Below are 12,589 nucleotides of genomic sequence, written 5' to 3' on the forward strand. Positions count from 1 at the left end.
GCATACACATTGTTGCCTTAGTTAGCATTTACTGTAGATATCATACATTGAAATGTCTTTCCTACCTTACCGGCTAATGATGTAATTCTTCTGTGAGCTGCTCCATGCCAAAACCTGTTGAGAGCTGCACACAGATGACGTTACGCTGAAACTAGGCTATGTGTGCGGCGCGCATGTAAATATATTTCACGTGCTTTGTGATTGTGTAGGCTACTTTGTGCATGATTTCTCTATTGTACTACATAATTGATAAGTCGTTTACCTCCACTACACTACTGTGATATGCATCAGTAGGGATTAAAAAGTGAGTATACGCAATGCGTATAGCCTACACTACACCACTGGCCCTTTGTGTTTTACAAAAAGTGCACTCTCCTACATGAGTGCGCTGGTATTGCGGTTGCTGTCCTTTCAGAATCAAGAACCTGTCACACACCTATAGGTTCGCCACTGCGCAAACATGTCTATAATAGATATAAAGGCTGTTAAGATACTGTATTAATGTTTCAAGAAAGGAATGTATATATTTGGCCTGGCGATTTAAATGCGCTGACTGAATGGAAGCTGATAATTATGAGTTTTTTACTCCGCTGGTCTCGGCTGGTCTTAGGAAGAACTTACGAGTCCTCACTGTCTGAGACCGAGTCAAGACCAAGTACAAATGTATCCGACACCGAGGCAAGACCGAGACACTTAATATGTGGTCTTGAGACCAGACTCAGTACAACGACACTGACAGTGACACCCTTTAGCTATCTCCCCTTCACTAACCAACCACATAGCCAACCGGGACCTGCAGTTTGTGTGTGTGTGTGTGTGTGTGTGTGTGTGCGTGCGTGCTGGTAAATACATAGAGAGCAGTTCTATGCATAGTGAGTGAACGTGACCTTAAATGAGCTTGAGTGTATGGGTGTGCATTTGAGTGTTTTCCAGAGAAGGATAATGATACAAGTGAATGTGTGTGTGTCCATGTGTGTGTGTGTGTGTGTGTGTGTGTGTGTGCTCCAGCGTAGGTCCCTGCGTGCATACACTGTAAAGAAAAACTGTAAATGATAGGGTCATTTTGGCTATTATCAACAGTAAAATACTCTGTGACACTTTTTACTGCAAAATACTGTAACTGATGGTGCATTGTGGGCAAATGTTGTGGGCGTGGAAATAATTGCTGTATTTTCTTATTTTCTAATGGTACTGTAAGTCCACCACACAGAATACAGTACCGTACCGTATCTTTGGAGTGCCAAAAACCTTTTGACCACTAGTGGGTGCATGGTATTGTTGTTTCTGGCTCATTAACATATTAAGAGGTGTGCCTTGTAAAAGGCAATATTTGTAGCACGTGTGAGTGAAAATGCTGTACCAATTTAACTCCTATGTGTTTATAGTGCCCCATCAATTTGTATAGGGGACAGATTGGAGTGGGAGCAAGTCTTAAACCTTGCCATGTCCTTTTGGTCTGTTTTGCCCTGTAGTCGCTGCCAGTTTGGAAGCCTTTGTTAAGGCCTCTAGTGCAAGTGATATAAAACACCAAACATTCATTAATATAATGTAATGTGTAAACACTTTATCTAGCAACCAATCAGCTTGCACCAATCCCTTGTAATTACAGTAAAATACTGTGAAATACCAACCCCTCCCTTCAATGAAATTAATTCGTTCATCCATTCATTCATTCATTCGGATTACAGTAGCATTAACTTTTTTGCAGTATAATACAGTACATTTTACGGTATTGTACTGTGTGTCATTACACAGTACTTACTTGATACCATATTTATATTACCGTAGATGTACTGTAATATGAAATACAGAATTTTACTTGCCACTGAGCTGCCTGTAAGCTACTTTCAAATTCACAGTAACCCCTTTACAGTTTATGTTTTTGTTCAACTCGACAGTGAATGTTCCTAAACCCTATTTAATTGGCATTCCAATGTCTATTCTGTTATGCCTGGGGTATGTAGCTATGCTACCAGATCTGATTATACCGTCTTCCCCATGAAGAATCACAATTACACAATTTCTGCTATTTAAAGGACAGAAATGTGCACTATTCTAATTCCCCTAGCATGGAGAGCACAGAGGGCATGGTAGATGACTGTGGATGAGTCCCAAATGGCACCCTATTCCCTACATAGTGCACATATGTTGACCAGAGCCCTATGGGTAGTGCACTATAGAGGGAACAGGGTGCCATTTGGGACACAGCCTATGTCACACACGTACACATGGGTTTTGTATTGTAGATATGTGGTAGTAGTGGCCTGAGGGCACACACAATGTGTTGTGAAAAGTGTTATAAAATGTAATGTCATATAATATTTGTTATTGTATATAACTGCCTTAATGTTGCTGGACCCCAGGAAGAGGCAGCAGCTAATGGGGATCCTTAATAGATACAAATACAAAATACAGTGCTGGGCTGTGCCTGGGAAAGGAGGAAAGGAGGACAGAGAGGGTTAGCGGTGGGAAGCTAGCTATGTGGGTGTTAGGGAAATGACAGGCTTTGGGTGTGACCTGCTCTGCTAGGCCGTGATCATGTGAGACTCAAGCTAATTATGGAAGTAGAATAAGGTCGTTCCTCTCTCATGAGGAGAAGAGCGTGTGTGTGTGTGTGTGTGTGTGTGTGTGTGTGTGTGTGTGTGTGCGTGCATGCGTCTTTCATAGAACACACGTAATGTAATGTACTGTATAGGCTAAATGAGATTAGGTAGCTCTTTAGGCCATATTTCTCCTATTTCATGTTGAACAGGCTCACAGTGAAAGAGTGTAGGACAAGTGGTTAGGACTAGTGGTTAGTCAGAGTGAGAGTGTGAGTGTGTGTGCGGATCTATATCTGTGTGAGTGAGTGTGTGTGTGTGAGTGTGTGTTTGCGGCCAGCATGTACTCATCACCCATCACTACCTATTTCCTGTCTCTATCTCTTTCTGCATTGTTATTTTCTATGCTGAGCTTTCTGAGGCCTCTCCTCGTCTCTGTTTCTCATTACAAGTGGAAACAGTGGCCAAACGGTTAAAACAGATCAATGGCCTCCCATTCACACACAAGGCCATGTGTGAGAAAACCCCAAGCAAGCCCAAGCTGCTAAAACAGCTTACTATCTTCAAGTTCACCCCCCAAAAAACCTCTCTATCTAACCCCCCCCACCCCACCCCCCTGCCTGCCTGCCTGCCAGCCAGCCAGGCAATTTTCCAATGGCTGACCTTTCTATGCTGTGACATGGAGCAGCATTTCTCTATTCCTCTCCTCCTCTCTGACGAAATATCCTATCCCCTTGCCATGTTCACATCTCTCCCCCTCCCTCCCTCTCTTCCTCCCTCCTTCCCTCAGTTACTCATCCCTCCACAGATAACAGTTCTGTCGTTCTATCGCTCGGTCTGGTCACTGAGGACAGAGTTGGATCAGTGATCTGTGAGGTGGGTTCTATTGGGTCACTGGCTGGACCAGAGCCCTCTGGCAGCTCGGTCTGTTAGAAGGAAAGAACACTGTACTTTTGATCTCTCTGGCCTGTGTGTGTTTGTGTTTGTGTGTTGTGTGTGTGTGTGAGCGCGCGTTTGTGTATGTGCACGCACGTGTGTGTATGTGTGTGTATGCGTTCGCATGCATGTGTGTGTAGAACAGTGTTGACGGGTCCAGCACAGCCAGGCTCTGACCCATCAAGGCCTCTCTGCTGCTTTGAGGAAACTATTAGACACAGCTCTGGCTGGGGAAGAAGCACACAGCTCAGCCTAGCTCAGAGCAGAGGCACCTAGACAATGTTACTCTGTACACATCTGGCTGTAAACAGGCCCTCGGAATCAGCTCACACACCCTGCCCTACTCTGGCCTGAGTTGCCATGGCCAAGGGCCAAGGCTACAATCACTGGTGTCACAAATACAAGGTGTGTGTTTTTACGCCCTACAGTCTTTATGCTTCTGTATCACACACACCCCTAATATTCTTTCTGACCAGGTCTTGGAGCCTCTAAGGGAAGGGAAGGACGTGTGTGCGTGTCATCTTGGACAGAGGCCAGAACCTTGAATCAGACCTAAGAGGAGAGGTCGGTCCTCCCATCTCTACAGATCTCCAGAGATAGAGAGAGCGAGTGGAGGATTGAGCGAGAGAGAAAGAGAGGTGTTAGCCTTTTGTGTCAGCACTTAAAAATAGATGGATAATTACAGCGTACCCCCCTCCCTTGCTGCCCCGAGGCTGGAGCACTGGAAGTGGTGAGATGACTGACTGAGAGCTTCCCCATGATGCTATACCCTCCCCTACCTTCAGCTCTGCTCTCTATGCCTGTACTAGAGAGAGAGGAGAAGAGAGGCTCTGACCCCCACACACACCCTAACCACTTCCAAAGCAGACTGAGAGAGAAAGAGGGAGAGCAAGAGAGCGAGAGATAGAGAGAGAGAGAGACAGACAGTGACAGAGAGAAACAGAGAGGGTAGGGGGTTCTCAGCTGAGCTGATACTGCAATAATATTTTGGTCAGGGTAGATTTACTATCCTTGATTTAACACTAAAAGAAGCATGTCTACCTGTCAACATGCTCCTTTGGAATGCTTGGAAATGATGTCATTTGAGGGAATTTGAGGAAAATTCCATAATTTGAAAAGGTTCAAATGTATCTGATTTTAGTGCACAAAGCTCACATGCTCGACATTGTAATGTTGAGAACACAATCAGAACTCTATTTTAAGGTTTAGATTTGATCCAGCTATTCCAGTCAGGAAATAATCTGGTGCCTGCATTTCAAAGTAGTTTTCATTTTTCAGTGGTGACAGTCAGTGGTCAGTCGGATTTATGCTGCAGAATGAGAAGTGGTAAGAGTATTTGTGATTGAGAAAATGCTTTTCAAAGCAATTTCGCCAGGAGAGATCATGATCATGGATGTTCTTGGCTAGCTATAGTAGCTAAGCCACACTTGGGCTAGCTAATGTTTGCTAGCTATCTATCCAGCTAGATAACCTTGTGTTCACAGTACAATTGTCAGAAAGGGTGTAGCTAGCTATATATGGTAATATTTGATCAAAAATAGCTGAATTATCTTCATGTGGTAGTTAGCCACGTTTTGGTTATCTAGTTAGCTTGCTGGCTGCAGCACCAATCTAGCTAGACACTTTACTTCTTAGGAAACCATTTTTCTGCTAAGTTTATTAGCTAGGTAAGTAGCTAGCTAACATTCATTATACATGTGTTGTGTACTCATTCAACAAGACTTATCAACTAAAACATTTAGTTAGATAGCTAGTCTTAGCTGTTTGAATGGCAGCCTCATCACATTGATTGGGAATACACTGTCTGGATATAGCTAGCTAACAAACTAGATCATATATCATTATCTGCATATGAGTTATCATTATTGACATAGATGTTTATTTCCCAGATATACAAGTATCTTCTCACATCATGTCAGTATCCTTTGTTTCATTTCTGATCCAGAAAATGACTCATAAAAGCCTGTCTGTAGCTTGTGTTCCTTGCAGTAAGCCATTGTTATTTTCCCTTTGCCCTCAAATGATGTCATCCTTGCATTCTATGGCCAGAAAATGACATCTCCACCAAAAAGTAGAAATGACAGCTAAAATGTAGTCATAGACAAAAATGTTGTTGTGGCTTATTTAATGAAGCCTAAATTAGCATTATTATTAAATGTTATGGTTTTTGTGGAGATCTTTGCCTGTCACATTTAAGTTAAATTCATACGTTGAAAACAGCAGTTTGTGGTTTATGAGGGTTTTTAAGCTATAAATTGGATGTCAGAAGGTTTCCTAAACTGACTGGAACTGAGTTGCAATTGACCCGCTTTCCAACTCTGCCTCACTTCCCCCCCAGACAGACAATAGCTATAACATTAAGTTATGTCTGTGTGTAAATCTGGCTTCCTGAATCTGAAGTGGTGAACGTTCCCCTCTTTCTCCCCTCCGCCTCACACACCCGTCACATATTCCAATCACATGACTAGAAGTAGGAGTGGCCAGAGAGAGCACATGCAGGGGCCAGATGGTATCATGCTGTTATGACAGTAGCAGAGTGGGAAATTCAAGGTTACTTTTGTAATCCCGGTTCTCTGATAATATGAGTGAGATGTCTCACAATGGGATTCGCTCGAGGCGAACCAATCCCACAACGTCTGTCGGACACAGACAGGTCGAGTGGCAAATGACGTGAGCCCTTCCCTGTTTATAAGGCACCACTCGCCCGACCTCTGATCATTTTCAAGCATGCCTCTCTTCCTTACGCTCTTGCGAGCAGGGAAATGCGGTGAGACATCTCACTCATATTATCAGAGAACCGGGGTTACGAAAGTAACCTTGAGTTCTCTTTCACATACTAATTTCGATGTCTCACAATGGGATATGACCAACTCCTGTATCGCAGACTTGCTCTCCGAAGCCAGGGTAGTCCCAACAGTATCACCCCTCAGAGGCTCCGACACTGAGGACAGTATCTGCCAACGAAGGTGCAGTGTCATCCAGTCGGTAAAACCTCATTGTGTCTCCTGAGTGGTGCAGTGGTCTAAGGCACTGCATCGCAGTGCTAGCTGTGCCACTAGAGATCCTGGTTCGAATCCAGGCTCTGTCGTAGCCGGCCGTGACCGGGAGACCCATGGGGCGGCGCGCAATTGGCCCAGCGTCGTCCAGGGTAGGGGAGGGAATGGCCGGCAAGGATGTAGCTCAGTTGATAGAGCATGGCGTTTGCAACGCCAGGGTTGTGGGTTCGATTCCCACAGGGGGTTTGAAAAAAAATTATGAAAGTCGCTCTGGATAAGAGCGTCTGCTAAATGACGTAAATGTAATAAAAGTGCCTTAGACAGTGCCCAAGAGGTAGCCATACCTCTGGCGGAATGAGCCCTCAGGCCATGTGGGGGCTGTAAACCCTTGCTATTATAAGCCAAAATAATAGCCTCCACTATCCCATGAGATAGTGGTTGACGAGAGAGGGGCCTACCCTTGCAGGGAGGCACCCAAGAAACAAAGAGTTGGTCGCTCTTGCGTAATGCTCTCGTTCTATCCAAGTAAATGCTCAAAGCTGCTGTGAAATAGCCTCAAGCACAATAGATAGGTCCCAAGACTGGGCTAAAGGCTTGGAGACTGGGCATAGGAGACGCGCTCCCTTCATAAAATGGCATAACAGAGGATGTTTCCCTACTCTGTTATTGTAGAAGCCTATATAGCAGGCCGAGATAGCGGCTAAATAGGCCTGAACCCTTCCCCTACAATTTCCACGGACCAGCGGAAATCTAATGAACATAATTTTAAAAATCCCATCAAACTCCGTCTGTTTAAGCTAAAGATATCTGTTTTTTTGCATGGGCTGCATCTCAATCCACCACATCCACCGATATCACCCTTCCGCATCTGTGGTGAAAGGTGGCAGAGCTAGAGCGGTGTTTGTCAGACCATGAAACATCACGAAAATAGGTATTCTCACAAAACATCTAAAGCGTCCGAACGGTTTGGCCTACAAACTATTATGACCCCTCTATGGACACCCACAAGCCTCTCAAGTCTCGTCTGAAGGTCCCCGGTACCAGTTAAAAAAATTAATGGAAGTATATATGGAGATAGTTTAGTGCCCAAGATAAGGGGTTAAATACATGTCAAGATATATATATTTTTTGGGGGGGACTATCTGTTGTTCCATGTAGTGAATCTGTTATTTAATGCGTTTCTATGGGCTAATAGCAGTAATGCCAAATTATGCCAAGAAAATGTTTTATCAAATCATTTTCTTAAATTTTTTATTGATAACTTAAGGGGTCTTAAAATTCCAAATCAAAATAGCTAAATTATCCTTGGCATGATAATCTTAAAACAATTCCATATGTTATCTTAGTAGAACCCCCCTGGCTTAGATAGAGTTTAGACTCAGTGGATTATAGCCTTCCCTCTGTCCAAAAGGTCCGGTAAGAAGCATAAATCCTCGGATATGGGGGGGGGGATATGTGCTCCACCCGAGAGGGGACAGGACATGGCGTGAACTGTTGGCGGCCCCTCTCTGCCGCTGGGGACAGACCCTTAGGTTGGTCACCACTTTTTCCGCCAGGGGAATCACCAGGCGTGACCTCGATGCAGCCGCAGTGAGCGACCGTTCCCCCACTGTCTGCCTCTGTCCTGAGACTGTGGGTTTCCAGCCTACTACGTCGCTGGTCGCTCAGTTAGCATTGGCACTAGCGAACTGCCCTCTCCCTGCTGCCAAGTCTTGGTCCGTAGAGGGGGAGACCGGGTTGCCACGGTACCCGGGTCTGCGGGGCAGGTGGTGGCAAGGCTAGCCGTGACGCCATAGTTGACCTGGTTTTTGAGTCTCTTGTAAGTAAGCACAAAAACGACTCAACGTTATGTGAACTATGCAAGAGAGCTAAGCTAGCGGTGTGCTAGCTGACGTAGGCCGCATGAGCGCCCCTCGCCTAGCAGTAGTACAGCCAGCCTTGCCACGTTAGCTAAACTGTTTTAGGCCGTCTCGTGGACCGGATCACCGCATTGTGAGACTGGTTCAGTTAATAGGCACAAAGCAATTTAATGCTAGGTAAACTAAATACAAGAGCTAACCTAGCAATCGGTAGATAGTGGATAGCTACCTACCGTTTGCCGTGAGGGCTAGTAGTGTAGCTTAAGCTAGCACGGGCCAGTACTTGATGAGACCTTACAAAACTTCCAGGACTCGTTCGAGAGCTGACTGAGTATGTTTGTTTCCCATGGGGTACGGGGGCCCATAATATTGCCGGAAGAAAAGTATTGCTAACCGGTTTATGCGTGTGCTAGTCGTCGCTTAGCCGCAAGGCTTTTGTGTTAGCTAGCTAGTGTTCACTGAGTGGGCTAATAGCCTAGCTATAGCTAGCACTGCGTTAGCCTAAGAAAACCATGTGAATAGCGTTGCTTCTTCGGTCTTGAGAGTCTTTTTTGACCATATCACGATGATGTAAAACCGGTCAGTTTAGCCAATGAAACGAGTGAACATTAGATGTACTAAATGAGACAGAAAGCTGGCAATTCCTCCGTTGGTGGAAGAGCCAGTAACACCCAGCTTCCCAGCATCATCAAGCCGCCAGCACAAGAGCGAGTGGGTTTGAGTGCCTGCCTCAGGCGGAGTAGCAGTGGCTATAAATCGTTGAACCAGGAGGTCAGGTTGGGCCACAGTCAAGCCACTGTTACCCTTCCTACATCCCTAATTCATGGAAAATGGCCTGCTAATACAGTAGTGCCTGCCGCGAATTAGCCTTGACAGGCGTGAGTTAGCTTATTAGATGCCTCATGGCTAATGGCTAGCTGAAGTGAACACTGTGTATAAACACTATAGCCGTGGTGGGATAGTGAAGCTAGCTAGCAGCCAGCTCGTGGGCTAAGGCTGTTATATCTAGCGCAGTGCTAGCCGAATGGAACCATGTGGGTATTCGTCTTAGGGTAGAAAATCTTGCACGACCATAATGCTGAGAGGCTAAACCGGTTAGTCAACACAAATGAGTGAACGTAGGTTGTACTACACGAGGGAGCTGGCAATGTTACCGTCTGGGCAGGTAGGGAACTCGTTTTGGTTTAGGGAACTCATTCCGAGTTAGCTAGCAATGCTTATGCTACCGTCTGTGCAGGTAGGAATGCTAGTTTGGTTAGCTTGCTTTCCAGCGAGCTAGCCAAGTTAGCTTATTCCTTGCGGTGTGAGCTAACCAAGTCTTAAAAGTTAGCCGTCTGACGCTAGCTACCACAAGAGACTTGAAAATGTATTCTACCTCATGTTCAAACTTTCCTTTTGGTCAGTTCTTCAACACAAGGACAAGAGCTGGGTTCCTACATTTAGCAGCTTTAACCTCGCGGTTCGCCTGAGAACAGCTAAGTAGGAAGACAGGTATCAAATCGTGCTGAGGAGAGCTTCAAGAGCCTAGTGATCTTCCGCAAGGAAGAGAGGCGAGAATGACCAGAGGACGGGCGAGTGGCACCTGATGCCCCGTTTACATTGTGACATATTTCATTACGCATTACGTCAGTCTTGTCCTGCGACTGAATGGAAAAGTGTAGTGTTTGTAACGCAAGCTGGAGGAGAGCCTGTCTCTTGTCAGAGATCGCATTTATTTTGGGAAAATAAGACCTTTTAATTCAAGACAGGATAAATATATTGTTTCAGGTGATAATAAAACATGTTTTGTTTAGTTACTTTTTCCTCAACTTGTTTCTCTAACTTTATAGCAAGTCAAGCTAGCTTGCACTGCAGAGCAGCTAGCTAGCTAGCTAAAAGCTAGGCTAGGTTGAATATACCGTTGTAGCGACCTCCACCTAAAAAGTTTAATCAAAAACAAACGTCATTACCATCACAATAAACTTAAACGGGAGGCAACAGTCACATAATATAATTGGCTAAACAGTCAATGTGTATTATTTAACATGACTATTAAAATAGTTTCACTTATAGGAATGGGTAATTGTTTACAAGTTGCTATCCCATAAAGCCATCACCGAAAACCTCATTTTTTCATTTCTTCTGTGGTTTGGTAACTTCCTATTCTTCGACGGACTCTGGCTGGACGGAAGACGATGCAAAGTTTGAACAATTTAAAAGTACATAGTGTCCGTCTCGCAACAGAGCCTTCAACTGCAAGTAGGCGTTGCGTTTTCACTTCGTTGTCGACGTCCCCATTGAAATGCATGACATCCGCCGCAACGTAATGTGCTTATGGGTAATGTGAAAGAGGCTTTATAAAGAGGGAAGGGCTCACCTCATTCGCCACTCGACCTGTCTGTCTCCGACTAGGGTGACCACATGTCCCGCATTTTGGCCCTTTTTCCCGCGTCCCGCAACCAAACAATCATGTCCTGCATTTTATCAACAAATTCAAACACCACAACAACAAAAAAGTATGCCGATTTGTCCCGTATTTCAGTGAGACATTCCAACCTGTCTCTTACAGTCACGTTGTGCTTATGTAAATATATACACTGAGTGCACAAAACATTAGGAACACCTTCCTAATATTGAGTTGCACCCCCTTTTGCCCTAAGAACAGCCTCAATTCACATGGACATGGGCATGGACTACAAGGTGTCGAAAGCGTTCCACAAGGATGCTGGCCCATGTTGACTCCAATGCTTGATACACACAGGAAACTGTTGACCGTGAAAAACCCAGCAGCGTTGCAGATTTTAACACACTCAAACCAGTGCGCCTGGCACTTACTACCATACCCCCTTCAAAGGCACTTTAATATTTTGTCTTGTCCATTCACCCGCCGAATGGCACACATACACAATCCATGTCTCAATTGTCTCAAGCATTACAAATCTTTCTTTAACCTGTCTCCTCCCCTTCATCTACACTGATTGGAGTGTATTTAACAGGTGACATCAATAAGGGATCATAGCTTTCACCTGGATTCACCTGGTCAGTCTATGTCATGGAAAGACACTTCTCAAATCGTTGTTGAGATCTGATATTCTGTGCAGCGCAAGACGATACGTAGGCCAATGTCATTGGCCTATCATCAACCAATCACATTTCTCTAATATTTTTCAGCTAAAGTCCAGCTAAACTTGGAGAGGACAGTTAGGCGTAACTACTTACAAAAAGTGTGCTTCTGACAAAGAGCTACAAGTAAGTAAATAGCCGTATTAGACTGAAAGATACAAGGTAATTTCGTCAAACTTGTGAGGCTCTCCTTGCTCATTAGTTGCTTATTCAACATATTTGCTGCTACTTCACTCAATCCCGTTTTAAGTCTCCCTTTCTGACTCTTTTACATTCCCTGAGACCAAGCAGATATGTATCCTTGGCCATATATTCCCAGATTTTCATAAAACAGCCACACATGTGGTCTCTCATTTCTGCAACACCAAATTGTTGGTGCTGCAAAGGAGTAGGCTGCATGGCCTTCAATTAGCTTGTTCGGTGCAGCTGGAGCAGGGGTACATTCCGCCCACTTCTCACAATAGTGCTCTTCTCACAATGGTGCTTGTTTAGTCAAGTTAGATCGAAGCTGAATCAATGTCTTGGAAGGTCACATAATGATTAATTAGTATTCTACATAACAGAACCAAATATAATAGCATAGTATAACGTTACTGTTACATCAAAAACACCACCTTCGTCATTTCTTAGATTTTAGGATGGGTAACTGAATACTGTAGTCAAAATAAATTCTCATGCAGCGAAAACTCAACAGCGCGCGTCACTAGGCAGAATATGCTTGGATTGAAACAAAATAGGCCTACGGGAAGATTATATAGTTTGTTAACACCGTCTGCTCTAATTTGCTCACAAAAAAATAATTGAAGAAGATCTAAATGCATATTCCCATTAAACTGATTGAGATCAAATGATTGGCATGCAGTGCTGCCAACATTTTGTATTCATGTAGGCTACACTGTCCCGTAAAATCATCCTGTTGTCCCACATTTTGGTATTTTAAATGTGGTCACCCTATCTCCGACAGACGTTGTGTGATTTGTTCTTTGTAGTAGTAATCCGCTTGGAGCCAATCCCAATGTGAGACATCGAATCGAGTATTTGAATGAGAACCCCTCACTGTGGTAATTTTTTTTATTCATGACAATACACAATGTATGTTGTAGGTTGAGAGAATGTTTTGGTTTATACAGTGCTGTTTGAAACCACACCATCAATA

At 44.3% G+C, this 12,589-nt stretch overlaps 1 protein-coding gene across 16 annotated transcripts in view; it reads right to left on the reverse strand.

The window, feature by feature from the left end:
- The window catches only part of LOC121581300 (muscleblind-like protein 1), a 116,503-nt gene that overhangs the window by 49,221 nt on the left and 54,693 nt on the right, over nt 1-12,589 (reverse strand). The window lies entirely within an intron of this gene.

This window comes from Coregonus clupeaformis, chromosome 14 (genome assembly GCF_020615455.1).
Source record: "Coregonus clupeaformis isolate EN_2021a chromosome 14, ASM2061545v1, whole genome shotgun sequence".
In the NCBI taxonomy this organism is placed as follows: Eukaryota; Metazoa; Chordata; class Actinopteri; order Salmoniformes; family Salmonidae; genus Coregonus; species Coregonus clupeaformis.